General features: G+C 50.4%; 1 long non-coding RNA gene across 1 annotated transcript; it reads left to right on the forward strand.

Annotated features, from left to right (window-relative positions):
• Positions 1 to 242: 242 nt before the first annotated feature.
• LOC146768172 (uncharacterized) lies at positions 243 to 9,814 on the forward strand. The gene is made up of 2 exons (XR_014951642.1): positions 243 to 1,807; positions 2,353 to 9,814. It is a non-coding gene; the product is annotated as an uncharacterized LOC146768172 (long non-coding RNA).
• The last annotated feature ends 564 nt before the right edge of the window (positions 9,815 to 10,378 follow it).

Consider the following 10,378-nt stretch of genomic DNA (forward strand, 5'->3'; position numbering starts at 1 on the left):
CCCGCCGAGCCCCGCCGAGCCCCGCCGGCGCTGATGACCTCACGCACTCACGTCGGCGAGCGGCGCGATCTGCGGCCCCGGTCCGCGGGGACCGCTCGCCCCGGGTCGGGCTACTTCGTCCCGGCCGCCCCTTTCGCTCACCCCCCTCCTCCCCACCCCCGTGTGCGCAATTTGACAACAGTTGCTTTTGTTGTGCTGGTGGTTTTTTTGGTTTTGTTTTGTTGTTGTTGTTGTTGTTTTTTTTTTTTTTTTTCCCGCGGAATGGTGTATGAATTTTCATATCATCATCATCATTATCTCAGTTGTACTATGATTATCGGCACGGACTGGCGAGAGCTGGTCCCCTCTCCCCCTTCCCGATCCCTTCTGGTCAGCCCTTCTTCTCCCGCTGTCCGGCAAGGGGGGAAAACACTTTAGGCCACTGCTGCTTGTCCCTCCCTCCCTCTCGCCCTCGCCGACCGCGGCTTCAGGCGTGATTCTTGGCGGAGGGGTTGCACAAGCGGAGTCCACCCGGGCGGCACCGGCACAATCAGGGGCGGCTTCCCGCCCCCTCGTGCCCCTCGGAGGTGAACGCTTTGCTCCCCTCGACTTCTCGGCCAGCCCTGGGATGCTGCAGGGAAAGGCAGAGCCCTCCCCTCCTGTCCCTGGGGGACCCCAATCGGCCCGGCCCTGCTCGCCCAGGTGCTCTCGCCCCCGCGGGCTTTACATGGCTTTGCTTAGTTTTCCAGGGGATGTTTTTCCTCATTCTCTCGGCTTCGGTTTTGACCCGTTTCCGTGTCGTGGGGATATTGACTGTACATCATATCTATTGATCAAGGGAGTAATGTACATTATCATACTTTGAAGTAAGAGTGAAGTAAATTAATGAACTGCTTTCTTTCTCTGAAAGCTGACGCTTACCATAAATGTCGCGTTTCTCTCTGCGAGCTGCTCTGAATGATTTTAGCCTGTTGAGAAGGCGTGACAGGCCAGCCCAGAAGGAGGAAGGGGTGGGGGAAGGAGGGAACTCCGTTTAACAAATAAAAAAGAATTAACTTCATTGCTTTGGTCTCCTTCTATAATGATATTCATTTTACAGACCTAACGCACACTTGTTTAAATTTCGGGTTTAATTTAATCAATACTATCACCCGCAAAGAGGGGAAGAACATTTCCCGGAGATACTCCCTTGTATGAATGCTTATTAACTTTTTATCTCCACTTTCTTTATCTGCTGGAGATGGGGAGGAACTATTAAGACATAGATCAGAAACCGTAAGAGCAAAACAAGCATTGTAAGCATTACATTTTAGATGAACACAAAATCGCATTTTGTGGTGTGCCAGGTTAGGTAAAAAGATCGACACGCATTCCTTTCAGCCCCAGAAAGTCTGAGAGACTTTGCCATACACCGGGGAAGTAGAAGCCTTTAGTTATATATCTCTTTTTAGGACAGCCTCGCCGGGTGGGTCGTCTATTCGCATCCGTATTTTGTCTGCACTTGTCTGCCCAGAGGAAACGTGTCCTTTTTTGATCTTTTTGTGTTTGTTTGTTCCGATGCTTGCCTTGACTCCTTTGATTTGGGGTCGAAAATCCTTAATTTTCAGTGCGCTTTTCCTTTAAAAGCAACGTGTGGGAAATTATGAAAAACTCGTTGTAAAAATAGTCGTGGGAGTCTTTACAAGGGAACTCAACTGAGAGGCAGGGGGAAAAAAAAGGCAAATACATCAGAACAGAAATCACAAAACTCCTGCCAGTGGGCATCCTCCTGCTATTCTGACAATTTCCCCGAAACTGGAAAAGCAGCAGCTTCTGAACTTTGAGAGCGGTGAGCTGATACTTTCTGAATTCGCCACGGAAACATCTGTAACCTTCCTCCTTTGTATACATTGCCTGCTGGGCAAAGGATTTAAGCAAGCTTACAATTTTGTTTGCATTTGCCTTATTGACCACTGCACTTAAGGGTGCAGTACATCAACATAATATGCAGGTGGGGGCGGAGGGGGGGAGCCAGAAAGAGAGGTTTTCCAGAAATTAATTAAAACTTTTTTTTTTCCCCCATTTGAAGTTTAATGTACGGGAGGAGATAAATGTTCGTGCCGTTTCTTGAAAACCTGTGGGATCCACTCTCAATAAAGCTAAAATCTATTAGCATTCTGTATGCATCTCCAGCATAAATTTCATTTGAATTTCAAATTTAATAAACCAGGAGGTTTTTAATCATCCCTGGTTTTATTTGTTTGATATTAACATGCTTATTGACCGGGTCTGTTGACCAGTTTGATCATTACAGGACAGCAAAAAGTTAATTAAAACGACCACAGCTCCTTAATCATATCATCTGTCTCATCCATGTCGCTCCCTTTATTACAGCCTATGATGGATAGTCTCCCAGATTAATTTCTCTGTTTCTTCGATTTGGACAACAGCTTTTTGGACCTAATTTACATCCTGGGAACAACTTGCTCAAGTCTGCCTAACATCTTGAGCCTACAATGTAGATTAGCAATATCGGAACTTTAGACACAACGATAGCTGTCGCTAACCTTTCGAGAGTGGGGGTGGATTTTCTTGGAGCAAACCCCGATTCTCCGCGCTGCGACCGGCAAGCGGACAGAGATGGATAGACCCTTGTACCAGAGGTCCTCGCCTGTCTACAGACAGCGCTACCGGGGTGTAGAGGGGCATTTCTCTTTGAGGAAACAGAGGTCTGTGCTATTTGAAAAGGCGTAGCTGAAAAGATTAAGCTGCAGGCTGACCACGCCGTATGCTGAATGTCCATGTTAGCGAGAGAAAGCCCTTCACGCCACCCTTGCGCCAATTTAGGGGCACACGGGTGGGAGCCAGACTCTCCTGCCGCCTTCCTGGCGGTGCGTCTCCGCTCCACCGTCTGTCAATCGTCCAGCGAGGAGGAAGCTTCGCCCCTCGGCGTCCAGCGGCTCCTAGCTCCGCTCCCGTGGGCATGGGGGAAAGCCTCTAGGCGGGGGCCTTGTCCTCGCCCTCTCTGGGCTCCGTGCTCTGGAAAAGGCGGCGTTGCCCCCGTGTTTGCCCCACCGCCCCGTACCTGCTGCCCTGGGTAGGTGGGGGTCCAGGAGGTGTCCCCTTCGCCCGACACCTTCACCTAGAATCTGTCGCCTGGAAGATTTACGGAGGGGTGACAAACAACTCTCCAGGCGCACGAGGGCTCGGCTTGTGCGGGGAGCGGAGAAAGGGGAATAGGATGTAAACGAGACAAAACGGCCACCAGTCAGAAAGGACCGTGCTGTGCCTGGCGGTCACTGAGCGAAGAGGGTGGTTAATGTCCTCCCTTAACCTCTACCTGCACCTCTGCATTGCTGTGCTTTACCTGGGACGTTTCCCTCACTGCCTCCCTGGGCACTTTGGTTGAGACCGGAGCTCCCTGCCGGGCACGGGGTGAAGCGCGGCGGGAGCGGACAGTGCGTGTGCGCCGCTGCCATCACCTATTGCCTATGTGGGTTTTTTCTTCCGTCGGTGTAAACGTGTCCCAGGTACCCGCCAACCCTGCCGGTGTCCCCGTCCCGCTGCCCACCACGCGTTTCCGAGCCTTGAGCGGCCTGACTGCTCCTCCGCGCAGCCGGCGGGGAGGCGCCCGGCAGAGCCCGGGCTTCTGTCTGAGCCCCTTTGGAGATGGAGAGGGTACACGCCAACCTCTCTGCAGCCGGTGAAGGGGATTCGCGATTCACTTAGACGTGTTTCCTCGTTTGTTTATTTGTTTGTCTGGATCTGTGCTAGGAAAAAAAAATATTAAAAAAAAAAGGCAGGAAAAAAAAAAAAAAAAAAAAGCTAGCTGCGTCTCCGAAAGGTCCTTGTAATTAAATTAGCCCGGGAAGACACCGCGCACATGCTGCTGTGTGCATGCCTGGGGAGGGAGAGGAAGAGGCACCTTCACACCCACTCTGTTTACATCGCCGGTGTGCGCCTAGATCCGATCCACATCTCCTCCTTCTTCTCCCCGTTTCCTTCCCTGCCTTCTCCCCCACCCACCCCCCCCCAAACTCCCACACCCCGCTCCCCCGGTACGTTATCGCTGTGCACGCATCGGCTCCCGGGCGGTCATGTAAGTACCGGGAGGCGCCGGCGGGGAGAGCGAGCGCCCGGGCTGAGCGTGCCGGCACCGGGCGGGGCACAGCGCGGAGCCCCCGCCGCCGGTCCTTCGGTCCTGCCTAGAATAGATTTGTTTAAGCTGCTTTCTGTTTCTTTCTTATTATATATCACCTTCTCCCAGACACCACTTACAGTTAAAAACTACTAAATTCTTCTCCTCAGCGGTATTGATTTCTTTTCATTCTGCTCCGTTAGGAGAGGAGGTAATGCTTCCAGATTACCCCGCGTCTCCTCCAGACGGTTGACAATTGCAATCGCAGTTTTCGGGAAGATAAATGTTACTTTGGGAATTGTGCTTAATTACAAATAATCTAGGAGCTGCTCTGGGTCCGATGGCTTAACCACACGTGTTCAAATCGTAGTACAAGCTTTTCAAGAGGGTGCCAAGATACAGTAACCGATTGGAAAATCGGTGTGCAAGACAGGACTTTCCCATTAAATAGTCTGCCTGAAGCTGGGTCACGCCCCGAAATATATGCTATTTATGTATAAACATACAAATATATGTGGATATGTGCGCGTATATGAATGTGTGTGACAGACACTCGCATATGCAAATCCTAAAACACCTAAAATCGTAGCCTGCAGAGAACATAGAAGAAAATGAAAGCTTTCTATGCCATGTATGTATGTATGCATGTATATATGTATTTCTTTGTTCTCCCAACTGCACAGAAGTGTCAGTCTGGAAAAAAAAATTAAAACATTTTTGCTTGCTGCCGTTTGTGGAGTGGAAGAATCCGTGGTCTTTCAGGAAAGTCATACCTTCGAAGCACTGTGCCAGGAAGGTTTTGCCCTCGTCCGTTCACGCACTCAGTGTGCACACAGCCGTCTCCTGAATGCAGAACTCCTGCGATTTGACTTGAGAGACCCCAATATTGATATATTTACTGTTCCTCTTACAATGTAGCTGCCACCTTTCCCTGTCGTTATTTGCCTATATGGCAGAGCAATTAGGTCACCCCCTCGCTCCCTCTCCCCCCACCCCCCTTCCCCAGCAGCCTTATTAACTTCGGGGGAGGGGGGCAGACGAGCAGCGGGAGGGAAGCAAGGTGGTGAACAGGTTATTCTCTTAACCCGACCTGGCTGCAGGAGCGAGATGAGCAACACTGAACAGATGTCCCCATTTAAGCCATTCTTTTCCCACATGCCTGCTGGATGCTGCCAGGGCGCAGGAAGCTTGCTGCAGACCTGGCCCATTCCCGGCCATTATGGCCAAGTTATTCTGGACCAGTGAGCACGAACAAAATGGGCTTCAGATCGCGTGCTTGAGAATAATTCGACTCCGAGCCCTGGAAGAGCCCCCTCCCCCCATTTTTTTAAGTGTTGGGGGGTGGACAGGGACGTGTCTCAGCTCTGATCGTAGCAGAAGAACTTCTCAAAAGCCCCTTCCCCCTCCCTCTCTTCGGCAAATATGGTATAATTTACAGAGCAACTTAATAATCCGAGGGCCACCGCAAAAGCCCTTTGCGTTGTAAACCGCTTCTAATTACCTGCCAGAGCAATTAGCTGACTATCACGAAGAAATTAGATCGCTCAATGTAGCATAAATAATGCGAATAATTTTGTAAGGAGAATGGAAAGCGAGACCTGGTGTTTCTTTATAAGGAAATAACACCTCGTACTGTACGAACCCTACATGAACACATATTAATGTCTAGGCATGCACGGAAATGAATCCGAACATGAACCCTCTGGCTTAGATTCAGCACTTTCTTCATTTACATATGCGGGGTGAAAGTCGGCTTCCAGGCGTTTAGATACAGAGCTCTTCCAGATCACAGTAATTAACACATAGCGACTTCAATAGGAAAACCTGTTTTCCAGATGATTTTTACAATGCAGCTTTATGTCTCATTTGACAGTTTAAATAGCTGGAGTTGTTTTCTGGCTGCATCTCCACTATCATCTGTTGAGCATATTTTGCCTGGAATATTGACCAAAACTTCCGAACCCATTTTTTTTTTTAAACATAGATGACTAATATACTGGACATGTCTAGAGTTTTCAAGAAGTTTTTTTAAATTTTGTTTTCCTCATATGGTTAATTCGTCGAGAAAATGTTATGAAACGCCTTATAAGTTTATGCTATTTTACAACTCATATTTTCTTCTTTCTGCATTTCACCTTGAAGGATCGCAAGCCTTTACTCCATTTTCACTGCTTCAATATTTGATCTCAAGAGGAAAACGCTTTTTTTCCCAGTTTAAAATTTACAGGTAGTAGACAGTCTGCAGGGATTTAAATGTAGGTGTGTAACAATCAGGTTATTAAATTTAAATATTGGCAAAATATTTGTTCACGCTGTTGGATCTACAGCTGCAGAATTGAGGAAGGAGTTTGTGCCCAGGAGCCTCGTGTAATGAAAGTGCCTTTACAGATGAATTCAGCTAAAGTGGATTGAATTTGTTTCTGTTGTGTTTCTCCCCGCTACCCCCGCCCCCGTACTGAGAAAAGTGCTAGTCATAAAGCTAAACGTGAAGGTGCCTGATCGTAGTGAAGATCATCCCAGCCCAAACTACAGCTGCTTACTGCTCGCAGGCATTCACAGATTTAGCGTAACTCGTTAGGAGTGCTCCGGGCTAAGGATAAACACAATTCATTTAGTTTATCTTTGATAAATAGGAGCAGCAGCGTATACCGTGATTCTTTAAATGGGTCTTCGAAGGGGGGCAAAAGCCGAGTGTAAAATCAGGTATTTAATAACTTTTCAGAGCGTCTCTTTCCTCAAGCTCAGACCCTAACTACAGCAGATATTCCTTGTCCCCCGGTTCCCCCGGTTGTCTCCGGAAATCTGGAATTTTCGCTGAACACGGTTTCTAAGCTTCTCCGGGTCTGAAGGGGACTGCTCAGCTGTTTCGTAGCCCCCACGTAGCACACTCGGAATTGCACAGCATGTTTAACGATTCTTGTTGGTCGGCTAATTAGAGAGGGCTTTAAAGCTCCATTACCGGCAACAAAATTATTGCGGTCAGTTTAGGCCAAATTCTGCGGTCCTTAATGGAGCGAAACTTCCATTGAAGTCAATGGGACAGAAGTCAATGGACGTTGTGCTCTATTAAGGAGCACAGAATGTGTCCCTTTGTGATTTAGAGATTAAAAATCGGTATCGGTAAGGAGTGCGTTTAAGACGGTCACACTCCCGAGGCAGGACCTCACCCGTGCCCCGGGTAGGGTTCGATCCCTTTCCACCGGGCGGGCTGAGCCCCGCGGCTCCCCAGGGACGATGCCGAGGGCAGGATCGGTGCCGGGGGTTATTAATCATCAACCGGGGACAGACAAAAGAGTTTTCCGGCGGTTCTGAAAGGACCAAAACTTCGCTCTCCCGGGAGCTTCAGCCCCCCGAGGCCGGCGGGGCTGCCAGTGCTGTGGGAGGAATTCGGCCCATCCCGCGGCCCCGGCGCTCCACTGTCCCCGGGCGCGGAGGGGGCGTCCCGGGCGCGTCCCCTCCCTCCCCCTCCGCCGCGCTCCGTCCCTCTGCTCGCCGTGGCTGATGTCCCCAGTCACCGACCAAAGAGGTTCGTTTCCCGAGGGAGGTTTGGGATGCCGAGAGTCCTGCATGAGGACGCAGGAAGCGGCCCCTTCAGAGCCCTCAAGCAGCACACACACCTTTTGGACGCCAACACAGCAGGGCTTGGGAAGTCCCGTTCCTAACCCTGACCACCACTGCTATCGATGTGATCTGAGAGCTAAACTCTGAGCTCGGGTTTAAGGTGCAGCTTTGGGCCAACCCTTGATCTCTCAAATAGAGTTTGGTAGTGCATTATTAAAATTTTCCTTATTGTGGAGGGGAAATAGCACTGGACAAGCGGAAAAGCATGTTTTACAAAACGGAAAGAAATGCTGCAGATCACTGAAATATGACTATAATTCAATATCCTTCCTCTTTGAAACAGAAGAGGGATGGGACATAGAGATCTTCCTTTCTTCTTGTTATTGCCCTAGTGGAAAGTAAAAGCCTCCAGGAAAACTTCACAGTGTTTTTCTCAGAACGCAGAGGAGCACACGCAGCTGATCCTCTAGGAAGCTGTGCACAATTAAGACTCATTTTCTTTCTGCTGGAACAATTAATTGTACAAATGAAAGGTCAGGCATGTGCTTTTCCCATGTTTATCAACCGCAATAATGAGCCCCTTCTATTTTTTCCCCCAGTGCATTATACTGCAATAAAGCGCTATTGCAATGCCGTCTCTCTGAGTAAACATCTTCAAAGGCGATGCGGCGGAGGCGAGCGGTACGTAAGTGTGTGTAAGCACACATATTTAAGAAGGACGCAATGGCCGAGGGGAACGCAGATGCGAGACGTGAGAAGCGAGGGCTTCCCCTGCCCCGCTGTTCCCGCATACCGGCGACGGCAAGGCGCCCTTTTCCCTGGAGCGCTCCCGGAGTGCCGCCGGCCGGGGCTGGCTGAGCCCGGAGGGCGAGTTCTACCTCCGGGGGTTTCTGCGTTCCTCCCGGTTTGGGTTACTTTTGTAGAGGGAGGGACGCATCCTGCCCTACTTCTCCAAGGATCCAAATCACTTCGGCAGATTCTTCTCCCTTGTCTCCACATTATAAATCCACTCCCGAATAGACAGGCTGGCAACACCTCCATATACATGACAGTGTTTTCTTTCCATTACACTACTCTTCTGCTCACACCTTCAAGAATTCACTAAGTACCTGCCAATTCTAAACAAATCAAGGGGCTCCACTTTTTCATGTCAGCTTAGTATGGTGTGGATTCACTGACTACGCATAGTAGCAATCTTCAGAAGACAAGCATGATATTCTGTTATTTTGACCAGCATGTTCCCTCATTTTTCCTGTTACTTGGGGAACAGGCAAGTCACCCACTGGGATTGTGTTTGGGGGACCACAACTAGTGTTGGCAAGGTGTTTTTCTCCTAATTGATACATTACCCTACGTGCAACTATCCAGGACATCTACCCCATGTAACATTCCCCTTAACCTTAATCTGCCCACGCTCACAGTGGATACATTTTTCACTCCTGACACGTGTGAGATGATGGAGGAAAATAACTCTACTGAAGCAGTCTAACATGTTGTGTTGTTAAGACACACAGGTGTCTAACAACACAAGTTTACTTTGATTTTTTTTAATCACGTTTGCCTAAGATACCCATAAGGTTTCTCAGAAGGGTCAACTTCCATTAGGACCCAAAACATGGGTCTGCTTCTCTTTGGGTAGGAATCATTGCCCTGTTTCTTGCAACATTTGCAAGAGGGAACCTTGTGCATACCTGGCAATCATGGACAGGCAAGTTTGGTTTAAACCAGCAGGAGGCTCTGAATGCCTTGAGCTGGCATTTGGATACAGCATTACTACCATAACAAACCCAAGAGAAACATCCATCTGGAAGGGAAAGAGCTCTGCTGGGCAGGATGCAGCATGGCCTCTTTAAACGGCCAAAGTAGTGACAGCACTGCACCCCATGAGACCGAGTCCAAAGAGAATGTGCAGACTGCGATTTTAGCTCCAATGGATGCAGAGCAGTGATGTCTGCACAAGGAGAAGCCAATGCCATTGCTCCTGAGGTGTGTAGCTAATTGTCTAGCGACTGCTTTGCATCAGAGCTGTATGGTGAAAGGCCAGAATGATTCCTGGTAGAAAATCTCATTGCTCCTCTGAAAGGATGCTCGTTTTTGTGCAAATGTAAAATTGTTCTTCCAACACCGAGCAGTGTCAGACAAAGTTTACTCCAGTGGTCTGCTTCATAGTGGTGAGCAATAAATGGTAATGATGCAAGTACTGACTGTTGCCACAATGGGATAGAGGGTTGCCCCGAGCTGGAAACAACACTGAGGTAAACACTTGGGCCACTCCGAGATGGGCGGGCCAGAGCAAGGGGAAACAGCCCTACCCCTGTCGGAGGGATTCCTGAGCTCAGGCGGAGAGCCTGGGCTTCCCTGGCAGACCCGGCCGTGACCTGCGCGGCCCGCAGACCCCGTCTCCCACATCGCAGTGACGCACACAGGCCACTGCGCCTGCAGGTAAAGCCCAGCCCCACCAGCGTGCCCAGAGCGAGAGCAGCCGTGCGCCCAGCCCGCCCGCCACAAGCTGCCGCCCTAGCCCGCGGGAGGCTGGGGCGGCCCGGGCACAGCCCCGGCGCGCTGTCCCGGGCTCCCGCACGCCGCCTCCCCCTCAATCACGGCCGCCCCGCTGACAGGCTGGGAGGGCGCCGCACAAAGGCGCGGGCGGGCGCGGCCCTCCCCGCCCGGCCCCCGCCCCGCCCGCCCCGCCCGCCCCGCTCCGCCCCCGCCGCGCTCCCG

This window comes from Lonchura striata, chromosome 2, assembly GCF_050655825.1.
Source record: "Lonchura striata isolate lonStrDom1 chromosome 2, ASM5065582v1, whole genome shotgun sequence".
NCBI lineage: Eukaryota > Metazoa > Chordata > Aves > Passeriformes > Estrildidae > Lonchura > Lonchura striata.